The 20,941-nt window shown below is 43.6% G+C and overlaps 1 long non-coding RNA gene across 1 annotated transcript in view; it reads right to left on the bottom strand.

Moving 5' to 3' along the window:
- Window positions 1–2,695: 2,695 nt before the first annotated feature.
- LOC141164120 (uncharacterized) overlaps window positions 2,696–20,941 on the bottom strand; it is a 66,145-nt gene continuing 47,899 nt past the window's right edge. The window contains exons 2-3 of the long non-coding RNA XR_012250834.1: window positions 12,268–12,345; window positions 2,696–3,547 (exon numbers count right to left, since the gene is read on the bottom strand). This is a non-coding gene — a long non-coding RNA (uncharacterized lncRNA). The remainder of the gene's footprint in view (window positions 3,548–12,267; window positions 12,346–20,941) is intronic.

The following is a 20,941-nucleotide window of genomic DNA, read 5'->3' as shown; positions in this document are numbered from 1 at the left end:
GTGTAATATACTGTGTGGAGGACCATGGCGAGTGTAATATACTGTGTGGAGGACCATGGCGAGTGTAATATACTGTGTGGAGGACCATGGCGAGTGTAATATACTGTGTGGAGGACCATGGCGAGTGTAATATACTGTGTGGAGGACCATGGCGAGTGTAATATACTGTGTGGAGGACCATGGCGAGTGTAATATACTGTGTGGAGGACCATGGCGAGTGTAATATACTGTGTGGAGGACCATGGCGAGTGTAATATACTGTGTGGAGGACCATGGCGAGTGTAATATACTGTGTGGAGGACCATGGCGAGTGTAATATACTGTGTGGAGGACCATGGCGAGTGTAATATACTGTGTGGAGGACCATGGCGAGTGTAATATACTGTGTGGAGGACCATGGCGAGTGTAATATACTGTGTGGAGGACCATGGCGAGTGTAATATACTGTGTGGAGGACCATGGCGAGTGTAATATACTGTGTGGAGGACCATGGCGAGTGTAATATACTGTGTGGAGGACCATGGCGAGTGTAATATACTGTGTGGAGGACCATGGCGAGTGTAATATACTGTGTGGAGGACCATGGCGAGTGTAATATACTGTGTGGAGGACCATGGCGAGTGTAATATACTGTGTGGAGGACCATGGCGAGTGTAATATACTGTGTGGAGGACCATGGCGAGTGTAATATACTGTGTGGAGGACCATGGCGAGTGTTTTATACAGTGTGAAGGACCATGGAGAGTGTTTTATACTGTGTGGAGTACCCTAGGGAGTGTATCATAAGTGAGTATTTTATTGTATGGAGGATTATGGTGGCATGTTATACTATGTGGGGCAATTATAATATTTGAAGCGTTATGTGGAGGGCCATTATACAGTATGCAAGCAATTAAACAGTGTTAAGGTTTGTGTGGGGTCAATCATGCATGGAGCGAAGTGAAGATCCACCTCCAGTAAAAAAACAAAGGGATTGTTGTGACACCATATAACCATTTAGGTGTAGTTGGGGGTTTTGAAGGTGCCGAAAATGTGCAACACCGAACGCGTTTCGAACACTGTGCATGTTCTTAGACTCCGATTTTCTGCACCTTACAAACCCCCAACTACACCTAAATGGCGTGTCACAACAATGCCATTGTTTCAATCGTTCTTATAAAGACTTTTTTTATACTGGATTTGGATCTTCACTTCAATTCGTGCACCTTGCTTCTACATCTGGCAGAGACTGGATCCTGTGCTTCGTTATATGGAACCCGCTGGGAATCCTTCAAGGGTGAGCGGAATATTACTCTGACCTACGTGTGGTCCATCATGCTGTGTGGGGTTCATTATACTGTTTGGAGGGCTAGTGGGGACTATTATACAGTGTGGGGCCATTATACTGTATGTAGGCCCATTACACTGCATGGAGGGCTGTGTGGGGGGCACAGTTGGGGGATCACACTGTGTTGTGGTCACCTTACTTTGTCTTGGGAGTTGAGGGGGGGGCACAGTTTGATGACCCTACTGTACATGTGTGGCGCCACAGAGGTACTGCACCTCACCCAGAGGTGTGGTGTCTCCTTCTCTCAGGTAAGGAGGGAGTGCTGCTCGGAACCCCAACACCCACATTCAACACTACACTGCTCCAGGCCGGCTGGAGGGGCAACATGCAGAGCGCAGCTGCTGAGCCCTGACCCTGGCTGGAGTGGGGGCAACCCAGAGGTAGGGGGAACCAGTAGTAGGTGTGGGTGGTGGAAGTAGTTTAGGGGAGCACCATAGTAGTAGGTATATAAAGGGAAGCCATCTTAGGGTGGCAGATGAGTAAGTTGGAGAACAGTCAGGGAGCAGAGTCTCTTTAGGAGCTCTGCTCCACAAGTAGGGCCCAGTCCTAGAGGCCCAGGTGGGGAGCAGAGGAGTAGGCTCCGTTCTAAGAAGGGATCCTAGGGGGTACGGCGAGTGCAGGAAGGCACCCGTACGCCCCGCATCTGTCAGAAGACAGAGGGATCGTAGGCTGCAAGAAGGGGACCAGCCGTGCTACTCTACATCGCGGCTGGGAATACCGGAGGCTTCTGGCTTGTATAGTCAGTTGCCGAAGCCTCATTCTAAGCAGGTCCAGGAACTTCGACGAGACAGGAGGGACTTCAGAGCACAAAAAAACTTTTGAATGCTAACAAAAAACTTTTACCAAGTTTCCTGTGCCTTTGTAGCTCACAAAGCCCAGGAATTTACAGGAACAGGAGGCTTTTTGCCAAGAAGAATGGGCAGCTTTACCATCTGAGAAAGTAAAAAACCTCATCCACAACTACAACAAAAGACTTCAGGCTGTCATTAATGTTAGAGGGGGCAATACATGGTATTAAGAACTGGGGTATGTGAACTTTTGATCAGGGTCATTTGAGTGTTTTTGGTTGTCATTATGATTTAAAAAGAGAAAACACAGTAGTTTGACAATAAATGGCTTCACCCAACCAATAACCATGAGTGGAGAAAAAGGTTTTTGTTATCATTCATATTCTCTGAAACAAGGCCAAGAAAGGAAAAATTCTGCCGGGGTATGTAAACTTTTGAGCACAACTGTATCACAAAAATCTTATTAAAAAATGTAGCGGTTTATTCAATGTCCATCAAAAACAATCATTGCAGCAGTTAAAAAAAGATTGTCCATATTAGTTGAAATTCATTTATTAGTGTCTAGTTAAATACTGGTCTGTCTTTCTTGACCAGCCACAGAAATACACATACATTCACAAGTCTACACAAAGATAATAATGTATTTCTCCTGGCTTAACAAATCTAGACTTATGGCTAATTAAGATTAGAAGCTGTGTTGTCACAAATGACATCTCTGCTTTGTACTCTCACATGGCAGAGAAAGTGGGAAGCTCCTTGGAATTGACACTGCGCTGCTATTGACAATCATGTGCACCTTGCAGCAGACATTACATGTCTTTCATGGCCCATTCACTCAACGTTGTTTAGGGTTGACACCTCTATACCAAGCAATACAAATGCACATCACTCAATGGACCTCTCCATGTCCGAAACAACAACAGGGAAAAACTTATGAGATGCAGTCGATGAGGAGCCATCCAGTGTGACAACTGGCAACTTGGTGATCGACAATGCTTCGTGGCTGCCATGCGTTTAGGCAAAGTTGCACATGTTCGCTGCATGGCACATATCCTTAATTTCATTGTGCACAAAAAACAAAAATGTTTTCCCAACAAAACTTTATGGGCGTCCATAGCTGCAATATACTTTACCATCATTGCCATTTTTTTGCAAAAATCAGCATCTTGTGGAAATGACCTGGGGTGAATTCCTCCTGTAAAACTTTTCACAGCAGTGAGGATAAAAGTAAAAAAAAAAAAAATGTCCAACATATTCTTGGGATTCCATGACTACAGTTTTCTTTACCATCATATTTTTTTTGAGAAAATTAGGAATTTTTTTTGTCTTCTCACTGGCTTGAATGCCACCAGCAGGATCTTGGTCCAATCCTGGTGGGTTCATCATTCCTGAACCAGGGCATGGCTATAGGGATTGCAGAGATGGTAGTTGCCTACAGAAGAGGACACAGTATGATAAATGGCACCTGGGAGGTGGGAGTACTGTTACCAATGCAATCATTTTGGTATGCTTTTTTTATTCAACAGTACTCCACTGACCTTGATTGCACGAAGTTAAAGAGATCCAAGCTACAGAACTGATTCCCATGGGTTTAGTCATATGTAACAACCTATGGAATTCAGTTCTCAGAGCTGGGAGCTCGTCTCATATTAGGTGAATACATTTGGTGCCTTTTGTGTAGCCAGGCTCGGACTGGCCCACAGGAGAACAGGTAGGCCCACATGCAGGAATGGGCTCTCCACTCCATCTACATGAGAAGTAGTTGGCACAATACATTTGTTTCACTATGTTCAGACAAATCCATCATCTTGGCATTCATTTAACAAACTACCCCGTTTAGTAATATATAGAAGAATCACATTACCTTCATTCACAATTTTTACCTATATTTGCATGTAGCTGAACAGTGGGCCACCAGAGTCAGTGTTACTGTAGGCCCTTGGCCCCCAGTCTGGCACTGTGTGTAGCAACAGGTATCTGCTCCTTTCTAGAACTGTTATGCACCATATCAGAAAACCTCCAGTTAAAAGTCACATTACTTACAGTATAGCATAATGTTAGAAAGAATTTATGAGGCTGTTGTACTTGAATATCCATCTCTGATTTGGCTATATAATCCATTTTGAAATTTTTCTCACATGCATTTTAATTGTAGCATTTTATAAAATGCTGATCTTGAAATCATAACTATACATCCACTCTGGCATGGATTTACAAAGTAAGTAAACCAGCTGCCTCAGGTCTAAGAGAACCATTTAGTATTGCATTCTGTTTGTATTATGAAATCTGGTGATTGAATAAATCACACATGTGAAAGTGGATCCAAGTCAAAAATGCAATGATTCCCAGAGTAAACAAAATGGTGCTACAAAATGCCTTATATCTGGCAAGGTTGGATGGTAAATGGTTACAGAAGTATAAATTAGTTGGATAAAAATGTAGACAAAATATACAGTACAGACCAAAAGTTTGGACACACCTCTTTTAAAGATTTTTCTGTATTTTCATGACTATGAAAATTGTACATTCACACTGAAGGCATCAAAACTATGAATTAACACATGTGGAATTATATACTTAACAAAAAAGTGTGAAACAAGTGAAAATATGTCTCATATTCTAGGTTCTTCAAAGTAGCCACCTTTTGCTTTGATGACTGCTTTGCACACTCTTGGCATTCCTCTTGATGAGCTTCAAGAGGTAGTCACCGGAAATGGTTTTCACTTCACAGGTGTGCCCTGTCAGGTTTAATAAGTGTGATTTCTTGCCTTATAAATGGGGTTGGGACCATAAGTTGTGTTGTGCAGAAGTCAGGCAGTGAAGGCATACTGAACCAGCATGGCTACCACAGCATCTTGCAGCGGCATGCTATTCCATCCAGTTTGCGTTTAGTTGGACCATCATTTATTTTTCAACAGGACAATGACCCCAAACACACCTCCAGGCTGTGTAAGGGCTATTTGACCAAGAAGGAGAGTGATGGGGTGCTACGCCAGATGACCAGACCTGAACCCAATCGAGATGGTTTGGGGTGAGCTGGACGGCAGAGTGAAGGCAAAAGGGCCAACAAGTGCTAAGCATCTCTGGGAACTCCTTCAAGATTGTTGGAAGACCATTTCCGGTGACTACCTCTTGAAGCTCATCAAGAGAATGCCAAGAGTGTGCAAAGCAGTCATCAAAGCAAAAGGTGGCTACTTTGAAGAACCTAGAATATAAGACATATTTTCAGTTGTTTCGCACTTTTTTGTTAAGTATATAATTTCACATGTGTTAATTCATAGTTTTGATGCCTTCAGTGTGAATGTACAATTTTCAAAGTCATGAAAATACAGAAAAATCTTTAAATGAGTAGGTGTGTCCAAACTTTTGGTCTGTACTGTATATATTGGACCATAAGACGCAGAAACCCTGGACTGCTTTGTTAATAAGTCTTATCAGCATTCTGATTGATTATCTCATGCAAAACGCAACTGCTTATGTGTCCAGAGCTATTGAGCCTTTACATCAGGTAGGTGGTGGGTTTTGGCACTGGTCGTGATGGATGCTGATTTCGTTTACCAGTTGTTTGTCTCCGGTGGCTCGTCCCAGTCTGTCTCCAGTGTCTAAAGGGTGGCACCCCAAGCTATTCCTTGTACCTAGTAATTTAACATGATCCTTGGTCTCTTATTCTAGTACTGCAAACACAAAGAAACTTTCATTTGCCAGCCACACCAATGTCAATGATCAGGCGAACCAGTTTTATATTGGTGGACTTTGGGCTTATCAGGGGAAATGATTCTGAGGGCCCATCCTCTGTCCACACACCTATTTTAAATAACTTAATCAACCTTATCATTACCTATAGTACAGTACATACCACAAATAAGCTCTGATAGGTTATTTGTGAATCATCACATCAGAAAAAGACCCAGAAAGCAGGTAATTGTCTCAAAAATAGGGTCTAATATTTTTCCCAAACCTCGGCTCACCCTCTGGTTCTGGGCTGGGCCAGTATGAACCTCTAGTTTACATAGTCTCCTTACTGATTGGTTGCTGTACCACGTTATATTAAAGGATACTTTGTAAAAGGCATTCTGGCGTTGATGGGAGATACTTCCATAGGAAATTTGATATTTACCATCATTAAATGCAGTTGATCCCCCTCCAGTGGACCTTCATTGATCGCAGTCGGTATGTCTGCTCAATTGCACCATCCAGGAAAGTTTCCATAGAAATGTGCATCATGACTTGTATAACAACAAAAATGACAATCTTAGACAGAAAAACTACTTATAAAAATGTTCACTTTTCTATTCTCTGAGAAACTGTCTCTAAAGAACCCAGCAACTGATAGGGGCCGAGATTAAGTTAAAAGTGGTTTTCATGTTCATTAATGAGTTAGAGTGCACAGTAGGAGACAAAGAGCAAAAGGGGAGAACCCTATTAGATTATCCCTCTCTAGCAGGTCATAAAACTAAGCTTTTATTGATTATCTATTAAAATGGGGTAAGAATAAAAATATGTCCTTAGTTTGTCTGTAATATGGTAAGTATAGAAGTAACTCCTTGAATAGGCAGATGATGGCACCCAGGGTGTTATCCCTATTAAGCAGGATAGGACATATACTGTAGACCAGGGATATCAAACTCAAACACACCGAGAGCCAAAATGAAAAACTTGGACAAAGTCGCGGACCAACCATTATACAGTATAATGGGCCCCACATAGTCCTCCATACAGAAAAATGAGCCCCACATAGTCCTCCATGCAGAATAATGGGCCCTACATAATCCTCCATGAAGAATAATGTGCCCGACATAGTCCTTCATACAGTATAATGGGCCCCACATAGCGCTCCATACAGAATAATGGGCCCCACATAGCGCTCCATACAGAATAATGGGCCCCACATACCGCTCCATACAGAATAATGGGCCCCACATAGCTCTTCATACAGAATAATTGGCCCCACATCATCCTCCACACAGAATAATGGGCCCCACATAGTCCTTCATACGGAATAATGGGCCCCACATAGTCCTCCTTACGGAATAATGGGCCCCACATAGTCCTCCATACAGAATAATGGGCCCCACATAGTCCACGATACGGAATAATGGGCCCGACATAGCACTCGACACGGAATAATGGGCCCGACATAGCACTCGATGCAGAATAATGGGCTCAACATAGCTCTCCATACAGAATAATGAGCCCCACATAGTCCTCCATACAGTATAATGGGCCCCACATAGTCCTCCATGCAGAATAATGAGCCCCACATAGTCCTCCATGCAGAATAATGGGCCCGACATAGTCCTCCATGCAGATTAATGGGCCCGACATAGTCCTCCATGCAGAATAATGGCCACGACATAGTCCTTCATGCAGTATAATGGGCCCCACATAGCGCTCCATACAGAATAATGGGCCCCACATAGCGCTCCATACAGAATAATGGGCCCCACATAGTCCTCCATACAGAATAATGGGCCCCACATAGCGCTCCATACAGAATAATGGGCCCCACATATCGCTTCATACAGAATAATTGGCCCCACATCATCCTCCACACAGAATAATGGGCCCCACATAGTCCTTCATAGGGAATAATGGGCCCCACATAGTCCTCCATACGGAATAATGGGCCCCACATAGTCCACGATATGGAATAATGGGCCCGACATAGCACTCGATACAGAATAATGGGCCCGACATAGCACTCGATACAGAATAATGGGCCCCACATAGTCCTCCATACAGAATAATGAGCCCCACATAGTCCTCCATAAAGTAGGGAGCCCGATAATGGGCCCCACATAGTCCTCCATACAGAATAATGGGCCCCACATAGTCCTCCAAACAGAATGAGCCCCACATAGTCCTGCATACAGTATAATGGGCCCCATATAGTCCTCCATACAGAATAATGAGCCCCACATAGTCCTCCATACAGAATAATGGGCCCCACATAGTCCTCCATACAGAATAATGGGCCCCACATAGTCCTCCATACAGAATAATGGGCCCCACATAGTCCTCCATACAGAATAATGGGCCCCACATAGTCCTCCATACAGAATAATGGGCCCCACATAGTCCTCCATACAGAATAATGGGCCCCACATGGTCCTCCATACAGTATAATGGGCCCCACATAGTCCTCCATACGGAATAATGGGCCCCACATAGTCCTCCATACGGAATAATGGGCCCCACATAGTCCTCCATACGGAATAATGGGCCCCACATAGTCCTCCATACGGAATAATGGGCCCCACATAGTCCTCCATACGGAATAATGGGCCCCACATAGTCCTCCATACGGAATAATGGGCCCCACATAGTCCTCCATACGGAATAATGGGCCCCACATAGTCCTCCATACGGAATAATGGGCCCCACATAGTCCTCCATACAGAATAATGGGCCCCACATAGTCCTCCATACAGAATAATGGGCCCCACATAGTCCTCCATATAGAATAATGAGCCCCACATAGTCCTCCATAAAGTATAATGGGCCCCACATAGTCCTCCATACAGTATAATGGGCCCCACATAGCGCTTCATACAGAATACTTGGCCCCACATAGTCCTCCATACGGAATAATGGGCCCCACACACAGTCCTCCATACAGAATAATGGGCCCCACACACAGTCCTCCATACAGAATAATGGGCCCGACATAGTCCTCCATGCAGAATAATGGCCACGACATAGTCCTTCATGCAGTATAATGGGCCCCAAATAGCGCTCCATACAGAATAATGGGCCCCACATAGCGCTCCATACAGAATAATGGGCCCCACATAGTCCTCCATACAGAATAATGGGCCCCACATAGCGCTCCATACAGAATAATGGGCCCCACATAGCGCTTCATACAGAATAATTGGCCCCACATCATCCTCCACACAGAATAATGGGCCCCACATAGTCCTTCATAGGGAATAATGGGCCCCACATAGTCCTCCATACGGAATAATGGGCCCCACATAGTCCACGATATGGAATAATGGGCCCGACATAGCACTCGATACAGAATAATGGGCCCCACATAGCACTCGATACAGAATAATGGGCCCCACATAGTCCTCCATACAGAATAATGAGCCCCACATAGTCCTCCATAAAGTAGGGAGCCCGATAATGGGCCCCACATAGTCCTCCATACAGAATAATGGGCCCCACATAGTCCTCCATACAGAATGAGCCCCACATAGTCCTGCATACAGTATAATGGGCCCCATATAGTCCTCCATACAGAATGAGCCCCACATAGTCCTCCATACAGAATAATGGGCCCCACATAGTCCTCCATACAGAATAATGGGCCCCACATAGTCCTCCATACAGAATAATGGGCCCCACATAGTTCTCCATACAGAATAATGGGCCCCACATAGTCCTCCATAAAGTATAATGGGCCCCACATAGTCCTCCATACAGAATAATGGGCCCCACATAGTCCTCCATACAGAATAATGGGCCCCACATAGCACTAGATACAGAATAATGGGCCCAACATAGCACTCGATACAGAATAATGGGCCCCACATAGTCCTCCATACAGAATAATGGGCCCCACATAGTCCTCCATACAGAATAATGGGCCCCACATAGCACTAGATACAGAATAATGGGCCCAACATAGCACTCGATACAGAATAATGGGCCCCACATAGTCCTCCATACAGAATAATGGGCCCCACATAGTCCTCCATACAGAATAATGGGCCCCACATAGCACTAGATACAGAATAATGGGCCCAACATAGCACTCGATACAGAATAATGGGCCCGACATGGTCCTCCATACAGAATAATGAGCCCAACATGGTCCTCCATACAGTATAATGGGCCCCACATAGTCCTCCATACGGAATAATGGGCCCCACATAGTCCTCCATACGGAATAATGGGCCCCACATAGTCCTCCATACGGAATAATGGGCCCCACATAGTCCTCCATACGGAATAATGGGCCCCACATAGTCCTCCATACGGAATAATGGGCCCCACATAGTCCTCCATACGGAATAATGGGCCCCACATAGTCCTCCATACGGAGTAATGGGCCCCACATAGTCCTCCATACAGAATAATGGGCCCCACATAGTCCTCCATATAGAATAATGAGCCCCACATAGTCCTCCATACAGTATAATGGGCCCCACATAGCGCTTCATACAGAATACTTGGCCCCACATAGTCCTCCATACGGAATAATGGACCCCACATAGGGGTGGCAGTTCTGGACTCGCGGGCCAAATATAATTACCCTGCGGGCCAGATTTGGCCCATGTGCCAGAGTTTGACGTGTATGCTATGGACAGACTAAGGACATATTTTTACTCTTACCCTGTTGTAATTTTAATAGATAATAAAACCTAAGGTTTATGGCCTGTTAGAGAGGGATAATCTAATGGGGTTCTCCACTTTTGATCTTTAATGTTCATTAATGGTTACAATAGTAGATTATTTGTAAAATACAAGAAATTTTGAAATATTATCTGTTATAAATGCTCTTATCTTCCTTGTTCATTCTGCTTTGAACTTCAGCCGTAGCAATATCTATAACTCAAGGAAGCATAGGCATGTAAAGTACCACTTTTAACCTGGCGTTTGGGAGAGAAGGAAGCAAAATAAGGTAATGGAGTATATTACAAAGTTTCATAACTTTGCAAAATCTGATCAATAATTAAAAGGAATCTGTTACCCTAAATTTATACTTCAAACTAACCACATAACCTTTGTAGGAGATGGAGAAACAATAAAAATCTTTTCTTTTTTAATCTGTTTCTCTGTTGCCCCAAAAAACAACTTTTTTTTGCAATATGCAAGTTAGGGCACAGTGCTATCTGAAGATAAACCTCCATTATGTGATCACATTCCCTGTGCAGGAAAAGGCACACAAATCACTCTCTCCTCCCATCTGACATTGCTCATCTCCTCTGCTATCGCTTCAGCACAGGGAAAGAGAATACAAATGATTAGCTCCTTGCAGCTGACATAGCACACAAATCACGCTCTGCAGGTGTGTAGCAATTTCTTGGACAGCACACGCATGGTCTGTGTGCGATTTTTGTCTCACACCTGTTGACTTGCATTGGCGAGTACAAACCAATTGTCGCAGACAATCACAGCTTGCTGCGATTTTTTTCTCAGCCTCAGTGCTTGCAGATGAGCACTGACTCATTTACTAACATTGGTCAGAGTGCAATGTGATGTTTTCTCGCATTGCACTCGTCCGATTTATACGCCAGTGTGAGCGAGCCCCAAGAGACAAGCATGGCAGATTTCTTATTGCACAAGCACTTTCTCAAGGTCTGGCACAATGAATTTGCCCTAGAAGAAGCTGACAGGTGAAACCCAAGCTCTGATAGAAGACGGGCTTGCCAAGTGTTGTAAATATTTATTACATGCATGTTTTACATACAAATCTTGTGAGTATAAGAAAAGTGTTTTATTGAAAGCCCTATCTAGCCGTGCTGCCCTATTTACAACTGGGCAAGTTTTGATATTGCCATATTCATAATGAGCTGGAGCTTCAAAATGCTAAGTCATTTTTACCACCCAAAGAATGGTAAAAACAAAACTCCCCCAAAAAAATAATGGTGGAATTACTGAGGTTATTTTTGAGCAATTTCACTACACTTGGAATTTTTGTCAAATTTTTCAGTTCATTATATGGTAGAATAAATGGTGTCAATCAAAAGTACATCTCATTCCGCAAAAAGCAAGTCCTCATATGTTTGTCAATGAAAAAAATAAAAATGTTATGACTCTTGGAACAAGGAAAGGAAAAAGCAAAAGTGCCCAAAAAATTCCTTGGTCCTTAAGGGGTTAAGGTCATCAGTCCCAATTTCAGCCTCTTGTGGAGTTAGGTTCAGGAACATCTTTATAGAACAATCTTTGTTTGCCGTTGGTTTAGGGGCAAAACATCTGAAGTCTGTATTATAGGACAACATGAACCAAAGCTGCGCTTATACTGAAAAAGGTGAGAATGAAGGAATTTTCAGAAAGAGCTATTCCTCTGCATCAAAGACTGCGCTTTAAATTACCATATTTTGCGGACTATAAGACGCATTTTTTCCTCTAAGAAGCCAATTCCTTTCTTCAAGCACCACCTGAACATCCTATAGAGTTGTATTGCTCCAGTTAACTTACCAGGTGTATAGCGCAATGCCGACAATCATTCTTGTATCTTGGATGTACTCATTGAATGTACGAACTAGAGCCAGGCATCTACAATACATACCACAAGTGTACATACATTTAATAAATCTATAGTAAATTGAATCAATAAAATGCACATAAACATAGAAGGGTGGAAATGGCATAAAAAGACAAATATGTAAGGAGGGTAATAGTCTACATATAATATTAAAGTATATCATACATGTATTATACACAAAGCGGATCAATACAGAAATAGGTTATAGAGTGCAAAAATGTCATTAAAAGAAGAATTTCCACAAAATGTTTATTCCCTAAACCTGTTTGTGTAAGTCATGAAGTTTAAGTGTGATAATATACAGTTGAAACCAGATGTTTACATAGTGATGAGCGAGCACTAAAATGCTCGGGTGCTCGTTGCTTGAGTCGAGCAAATTGGAATACTCAAGTGCTCGATCTGAGCAGCGAACCCAATGTAAGTCTATGGGAAACTTGAGGATTTTTCCGGCGGCCTTCCCCGGAGGTCTGCAGAGGGTCTAAAAGTTGTCCAAAACGATGGGAACAGTTCTCAAATGATATGGGAACAGCATGGGGCAGACCCCTGGAAGCATCTCTGACTCCCAGGTCACTGCTGTCAACAACGTTGTCAGAGTATTACGCCACTTTTACGGACTCACAATAAAACATGCAAAAACTAAACCAAAATTAATTTTCCTGGGAAAAATGTTAAGGAACATCCTTTCTAGGGTAATGACTTGTATATAATGCAAAATAAATAAACAAAAACACACCTGCATACCTTGGGCCATGTTCACACGTAACGTTTTTGATGCGCTTTTGCATTGCTTTCAACCGTGAAAAATACATTTACCAGTAAATGTCATTTTAACATTTTACTGCCTTATCTTCCCATGTGGTGTGCAAAACATAATCAGACACATCCATACAGTGCTGAAAAGACATGGGAACAGCATGGGGAAGACCCCTGGAAGCATGTCTGACTCTCAGATCACTGCCTAAAACTGTGGTCATCAGGCATGATCCTATATTACTGCGGTAATAATACACACATTTTTGGCAACGTGATAAATATTAAACTCCATTTAATATGGGCAAGGTGTGTTGCAAGTTACAAGGAAGTGGATGTTATGGTGCACGCAGAGGCCGAAGCCGTGGGCAAGATGAAACTGTGCCTGCTGAGGGAGCACAACATACGCCCACATCATGTCGAACTACCTTCCTGTCCCAATTTCTAGGGGACCGCGGAACACCGCTATTGAAGCCAGAGCAGTGTAAAAAGGTTGTTGGTTGGATAGCAGATAATGCTTTCAGTCACTTTGCCACCACCCTGTCTTCCACATCGTCCAGTCTCCGTGGCCGTGAGTCTGGATCACATTATTATTATCACTTTATCGCCATTTATTCCATGGTGCTTTACATGTGAAAAAGGGGTATACATCGCAAAAACAATTACTATAATCTTGCACAAAAATGTGACAGTGACTGGTACAGGGAAGGAGAGGACCCTGCCTGTGAGGGCTCACAGTCTACAAGGGATGGGTGAGGATACAATAGGTGAGGATAGAGCTGGTTGTGCAGCGGTATGGTGGAGCAAGGGTTACTGCAGGTTGTACACATGCCGCAAGAAGTGGGTCTTCAGGTGCTTTTTGAAGGTTTCAACAGTAGGCGAAAGTCAGAAATGGTGGGCTAGAGAGTTCTAGAGAAGGGGGGATGTACGGGAGAAATCTTTTATGCGATTGTTGGAAGAGGAGATAACAGGGGTGTAGAGAAGGAGATCTTGTGAGGATCGGAGGTTGCGTGCAGTTAAGTACCGGGAGACTAGGTCACAGATGTATGGAGGAGACAGGTTGTGGATGGCTTTGCATGCCAAGGTTAGGGTTTTGAAATGGAGTCTCTGGGCAATGGGGAGCCAGTGAAGGTATTGACAGAGGAGAGGCCAGGGAATAGCGAGGGGACAGGTGGATTAGTTGGGCAACAGAGTATAGGATAGATTGGAGGAATGCGAGAATGTTAGAAGGGAGGCCACAGAGCAGGAGGTTGCAGTCATTGAGACAGGAGATGATGAGGGCGCGCACTACTGTTTTTGTAGATTCATGGTAGAAATGTGCGAATACGGGAGATTTTTTTTACTTGGAGTCGGCATCTTCCTCATCCTGATCTTCCTTCCTCCCACCATTCCGAGTGCCCTGAGATAACTGATCCCACACTTGGACACTCCGAAGAGCTATTTTGTTCTTCTTTCCATTTATAGATTCTGGCCTCTCGCTTGGTCCACTCGGAAGTGGAAAGAGCTTGGATATGTGGTTTGAAGAAGAGATTAGAGTTCAGGGTTACCCCAAGAGCTGTTCACTTTTCCATTGATAGAGTCGGGCCTCTTGGCCGGCCAGCTTCAAGCAGGGCAACAGAAGATCGCATGTAGCGATTTGAGCAGCCATGGTGACCTAAAGGTGACAGTGGGAAAGTGTAATTACTGTCGCAAGAGGGGGATAATGATGACACACAATGGACAGAAAGTCAGGAGGAGGACCAGGGTGCTTAAGTGGAAGACGAATCAGTGGACGATGAAGTCACTGACCCAACCTGGCAAGAGGACATGCAGAGCGAGGACAGCAGCACACAGGGGGAGGGAGGCGTAGCACCACAACAGGCAGGAACAAGCAGTGTGGTGGCCACAGACACAAGGCGGGCAACTGCTCTCCGGAACACCAACACGAAGGAAGTTGCCAGTACAACTGTTAGGTCTTCCTGAGTCTGGTTCTTTTTTGAAGATTGTTTAGATAACCCCAAAAAGGCCATTTGCAACATCTGCCAGGCCAGCATCAGCAAGAGAACCAAAACTACCAGCCTAACCACCACCAGCATGCTGAGGCACATGACAGCAAAGTACCCGACTAGCTGGGCCGAATGCCAAGGTCCAGAAACAGTGTCTGCGGGTGACACCACTTCCTCTTCCGCTGTTGTGCGTGCACGCCAATACCCTGTCCATGGTGCATGCGATGATGCCTCTCACCCTGCACCTTTCATTGCAGACTTGCAACCATCACCGTCCACGTCCTTGTCCCTACCATAGTCCTTGGAATGGAAGCGGAAGTATGCAGCAAGCCACCCACCCACAGGCCGCAATACTAAACTGCCACATTTCTGGACTACTGCTTGCACTTAAAATGTTGTCTTTTAGGCTCGTGGAGGCGGAAGCTTTCCACAACCTCTTGGTGGCGACTTGGTCTCCATACTCTGTTGCCAGCCGCCACTGTTTCTCCTGGTGTTGTCCCCGCCTTTCACAAGCACAGGTCCCAGAACATTACCCGTGCCCTCCCCAGTGCAATTAGTGGGAAGGACCGCCTAACCACAAACACGTGGACAAGTGAATGTGGCCAGGGACACTACATTTCACGGACGTATTTCACTGGGTTAACCCCTTTCTGGCCCAGGGCGTACTAATACGTATATGTGCCCTGGGCCTTATGGGTCAGATACGTATTATTACGCCTTGGCAATTTCGCCCGCACACAAGCTGTGCGGGTGAGATCGCCACCGGGTGTCAGCTGATTCTCACAGCTGACACCCGGTGCTACGTGCAGGGAGCGGTCCCGCACCGCTCCCTGCACATTAACCCCCGAAATGCTGCAATCGAAATCGATCGCAGCATTCCGGTGGCAAAAGGAGGTAAGCGCTATACTTACCTTCTCTGCTGGCGTCCCGCGGCATCTGAGTCCGGTCCCGGATGTTGCCATGGTGACCCTATGTCATCATGACAACATCTGGGTCACCAGGAGGCAGGAAGTTGCTTTGGTCATGCGCAGTGCGCGACCAAAGTAACTTCTCCCTGTGCAGCGCTGACAGGCTGCATAGCACAGGGATGGTTCTGCATTCCTGTGCTATTCAGCTGATTAGGCTGCAAAAAGTGAAAGTCCCATAGTGGGACAAAGTGTAAAAGTAATAAAAATGTCAGAAAGTGAAAAAAAAATTAAAAAAACAATTGTAAAAATATAAAAAAAAAAAAAATGTATTGGTGTATTTATGGGTACAATATAAGTACACATATTTGGTATTGCCACGTCTGTAACGACCTGACCTATAAAACTGTCCCGCTAGTTAACCCCTTTAGTGAACACGGTAAAAAAATAAATAAAAAACAAAACATAAAACGATGTTTTATCATCATACCGCCAAACAAAAAATGAAATAACACGCGATCAAAAAGACAAATGTAAATAAAAATAGTACTGCTGAAAACGTCATCTTGTCCCGCAAAAAACAAGCCACCATACTGCTCCAACGGCTGAAAAATAAAAAAGATATAGCTATCAGAATAAAGCGATACAAAAACAATTCTTTTTTCTATAAAATAGTTTTTATTGTGTAAAAGCGCCAAAATATTAAAAAAAATATAAATGCGGTACCGCTGTAAATGTACTGACCCGAAGAATAAAGCTGCCTTATCAATTTTACCACACGCAGAACGGCATAAAAAAAACAAAAAAAAACAATTCCTGAATTGTTGTTTTTTGTTTATTCTGCTTTCCAAAAATCAGAATGGAAAGCGATCAAAAAATGTCACGCGCCTGAAAATGGTACCAATAAAAACGTCAACTTGTCCTGCAAAAAACAAGCTGTCACATGACTCTGTAGGCTGAAATATGGAAAAATTATAGCTCTCAAAATATGGCGATGCAAATACTAGTCTTTGCAAAAAAAAAGCGTCTTTTAGTGTGTGACAGCTGTCAATTATAAAAACCCGTTAAGAATCTGGTATTGCTGTAATCGCACCGACCCGAAGAATAAAATTTTCTAATCACTTATACCACATGAGGAACGGTGTAAAAAAATAAACTGTAGGGTAAGGGTTGTGCTAGGGTTAGGGTTGTATTAGGGTTGGGGTTAGGGTTGTGCTAGGGTTAGGGATAGGGTTTGGGTTAGGGATGGGATTTTTTCAAAAGTAAAGAAAAAAAATGACAATATGGCGACCAGTGTTGAGCGCAAGTGCTCGCTACTTGAGTTTGCATCGGGTACTCGGGGATGCACTATCACGGGTGTTCGAGTGACATGCTCGAGTCTCTGCCCCATATGCTTTGCGGCCAAAAAAACGTTGCTGGGATCGCCTACCATGCACGAGCGATCCCCGCATGTTTTTTTGGGGGTGTCTAACAACCGTGAAACATGTTGGGCAGGGACTCAAGCATGTGACTCGAGCACCCTTGATACATAGTGCATACCCGAGTACCCGATGCAAACTCAAGTAGCGAGCACTTGCGCTCAAGACTAATGACAACTTATTCAATGTGATGACCTAATGTTATCAAATTCTGTGTCATACCTCTGGGTTCAAAATGTTCACTATACCCCTTGATAAAATCCTGGAGGGGTGTAGTTTCCAAAATGGAGTCACTGGGGGGGTTTCCACTATTTAGGCACATCAGGGGCTCCCCAAACGCAACATGGCGTCCGCTAATTATTCAAGCAAATTTTACATTCAAAAAGTCAAATGGCACTCCTTCCCTTCTGAACCCTGCCGTGCACCCAAACAGTGTTTTTTCCTCACATATGGGGTATCTTGCACAACAAATTTTGGGGTCCATTTTTTCCTGTTACGCCTGCGAAAATAAAAAAATTTGGGTCTAAAGTAACATTTTTGTGAAAAAAGTTAAATGTTCATTTTTTTCTTCCACATTGCGAAAATTCCTGTGAAGCACCTGAAGGGTTAATAAACTTCTTGAATGTGGTTTTGAGCACCTTGAGGGGTGAAGTTTTTAGAATGGTGTCACTTTTGGGTATTTTCTGTCATAAAGGCCCCTCAAAGTCACATCAAATTTGATGTGGTCTCTAAAAAATGGTTTTGTAAATTTTGTTGTAAAAATGAGAAATCGCTGGTCAACTTTTAACCCTTATAGCTCCCTACTAAAAAAAAATTTGGTTCCAAAATTGTGCTGATGTAAAGTAGACATGTGGGAAATCATATTTATTAACTATTTTGTGTAACATATCTCTCTGATTTAAGGGCATAAAAATTACAATTTTGAAAATTGCAAAATTTTCAACATTTTTGCCAAATTTCGGATTTTTTCACAAATAAACGCAAGTGATATCGAAGAAATTTTACCACTATCATGAAGTACAATATGTCACGAAAAATCATTCTCCAAATCAGCGGGATCCGTTGAAGCGTTCCAGAGTAATTATCTCATAAAGTGACAGTGGTCAGAATTGTAAAAATTGGCCCGGTCATTAACGTGCAAACCACCCTCGGGGGTAAAAGAGTTAATATTGTGGAAGCCGGGACCCAGTGGGACCCTGGGATTGAATACGTCCTCCCGACTAGGATTGCGGGCCCTGGTTCATTCAAGCTTGAAGACAACAATGTTCACAACGTAGACAGCAGCAGTGGTCAGTATCCTAGACAATGAGCAAATTATTCATGATGAGGCCATTCATCTCCTAAGCTTTCTGTTACTTGGAATGCAAATGCAAGCACAAGTATGCAGCCAGCCATCCACCCACCCACAGACCACAATACTAAACTGCCACATTTCTGGAATGCTTGCACTTGAAATGTTAGCTTTTAGGTGAGAAACGGTTGAATTCTGGAGATGTTTTTAAGGTGCAGGTGACCTGAGCGAGTGAGTGATTTTCCACGTTGAATAAAGGAAAGTTGTATATCAAATATGGCTCCAAGACAGCAGGCGTGCCGAGTGTGAGTTATGGTGGCACCACCTAAACAAAATTGCAAAGTCAGGTAAAGGTAGGGTAGTAAAAGTCAAGTAAAGGAAAGGTAGGTTAGTAACAGTCAGATATAGGTACAGTGGTGGCCAAAAGTATTGGCACCCCTGCAATTCTGTCAGATAATACTCAGTTTCTTCCTGAAAATGATTGCAATCACAAATTCTTTGGTATTATTATCTTCATTTAATTTGTCTTCAATGAAAAAACACAAAAAGAATTGTCCTAAAGCCAAATTGGATATAATTCCACACCAAACCTAAAAAAGGGGGTGGACAAAAGTATTGGCACTGTTTGAAAAATCATGTGATGCTTCTCTAATTCGTGTAATTAACAGCACCTGTAACTTACCTGTGGCACCTAACAGGTGTTGGCAATAACTAAATCACACTTGCAGCCAGTTAACATGGATTAAAGTTGACTCAACCTCTGTCCTGTGTCCTTGTGTGTACCACATTGAGCATGGAGAAAAGAAAGAAGACCAAAGAACTGTCTGAGGACTTGAGAAACCAAATTGTGAGGAAGCATGAGCAATCTCAAGGCTACAAGTCCATCTCCAAAGACCTGAATGTTCCTGTGTCTTCCGTGCGCAGTGTCATCAAGAAGTTTAAAGCCCATGGCACTGTGGCTAACCTCCCTAGATGTGGATGGAAAAGAAAAATTGACAAGAGATTTCAACGCAAGATTGTGCGGATGGTGGATAAAGAACCTCGACTAACATCCAAACAAGTTCAAGCTGCCCTGCAGTCCGAGGGTACAACAGTGTCAACCCGTACTATCCGTCGGCATCTGAATGAAAAGGGACTGTATGGTAGGATACCCAGGAAGACCCCACTTCTTACCCCGAGACATAAAAAAGCCAGGCTGGAGTTTGCCAAAACTTACCTGAGAAAGCCTAAAACATTTTGGAAGAATGTTCTCTGGTCAGATGAGACAAAAGTAGAGCTTTTTGGGAAAAACATCAACATAGAGTGTACAGGGAAAAAAAGAGGCATTCAAAGAAAAGAACACGGTCCCTACAGTCAAACATGGCGGAGGTTCCCTGATGTTTTGGGGTTGCTTTGCTGCCTCTGGCACTGGACTGCTTGACCGTGTGCATGGCATTATGAAGTCTGAAGACTACCAACAAATTTTGCAGCATAATGTAGGGCCCAGTGTGAGAAAACTGGGTCTCCCTCAGAGGTCATGGGTCTTCCAGCAGGACAATGACCCAAGACACACTTCCAAAAGCACTATAAAATGGTTTGAGAGAAAGCACTGGGGACTTCTAAGGTGGCCAGTAATGAGTCCAGACCTGAATCCCATAGAACACCTGTGGAGAGATCTCAAAATGGCAGTTTGGAGAAGGCACCCTTCAAATATCAGGGACCTGGAGCAGTTTGCCAAAGAAGAATGGTCTACAATTCCAGCAGAGCATTGTAAGAAACTCATTGATGGATACCGGAAGCGGTTGTTCGCAGTTATTTTGGCTAAAGGTTGTGCAACCAAGTATTAGGCTGAGGGTGCCAATACTTTTGTCTGGCCCATTTTTGGAGTTTTGTGTGAAATGATCAATGATTTGATTTTTGCTTCATTCTCTTTTGCGTTTTTTCCTTGCAACCAAATTAAATGAAGATAATAAGATCAAAGAATTTGTGATTGCAATCATTTTCAGGAATAAACTGAGTATTATCTGACAGAATTGCAGGGGTGTCAATACTTTTGGCCACCACTTTAGGTTAGTAACAGTCAGATATAGGTAGGTTAGTAGAGGGAGGAAACCGAAGGAGTTCGTTTTTGGAGATATTAAGTTCAGGCTCTTGTTGAAGAACTATAACAAAACAAAAATACCCATCTGACAATGCTGGTGGCAGAGGTCACAGACAGTTCATTGGACAACCAAGGAGTACAAGCGAGGGAGACACAAACCAGATGCGGCAGAGGCAGG

Source organism: Phyllobates terribilis, unplaced genomic scaffold (genome assembly GCF_046119375.1).
Source record: "Phyllobates terribilis strain yellow unplaced genomic scaffold, ASM4611937v1 Scaffold_10__3_contigs__length_209671492, whole genome shotgun sequence".
Classification (NCBI taxonomy): Eukaryota; Metazoa; Chordata; class Amphibia; order Anura; family Dendrobatidae; genus Phyllobates; species Phyllobates terribilis.
This window is presented reverse-complemented; position numbering and strand designations above follow the sequence as displayed.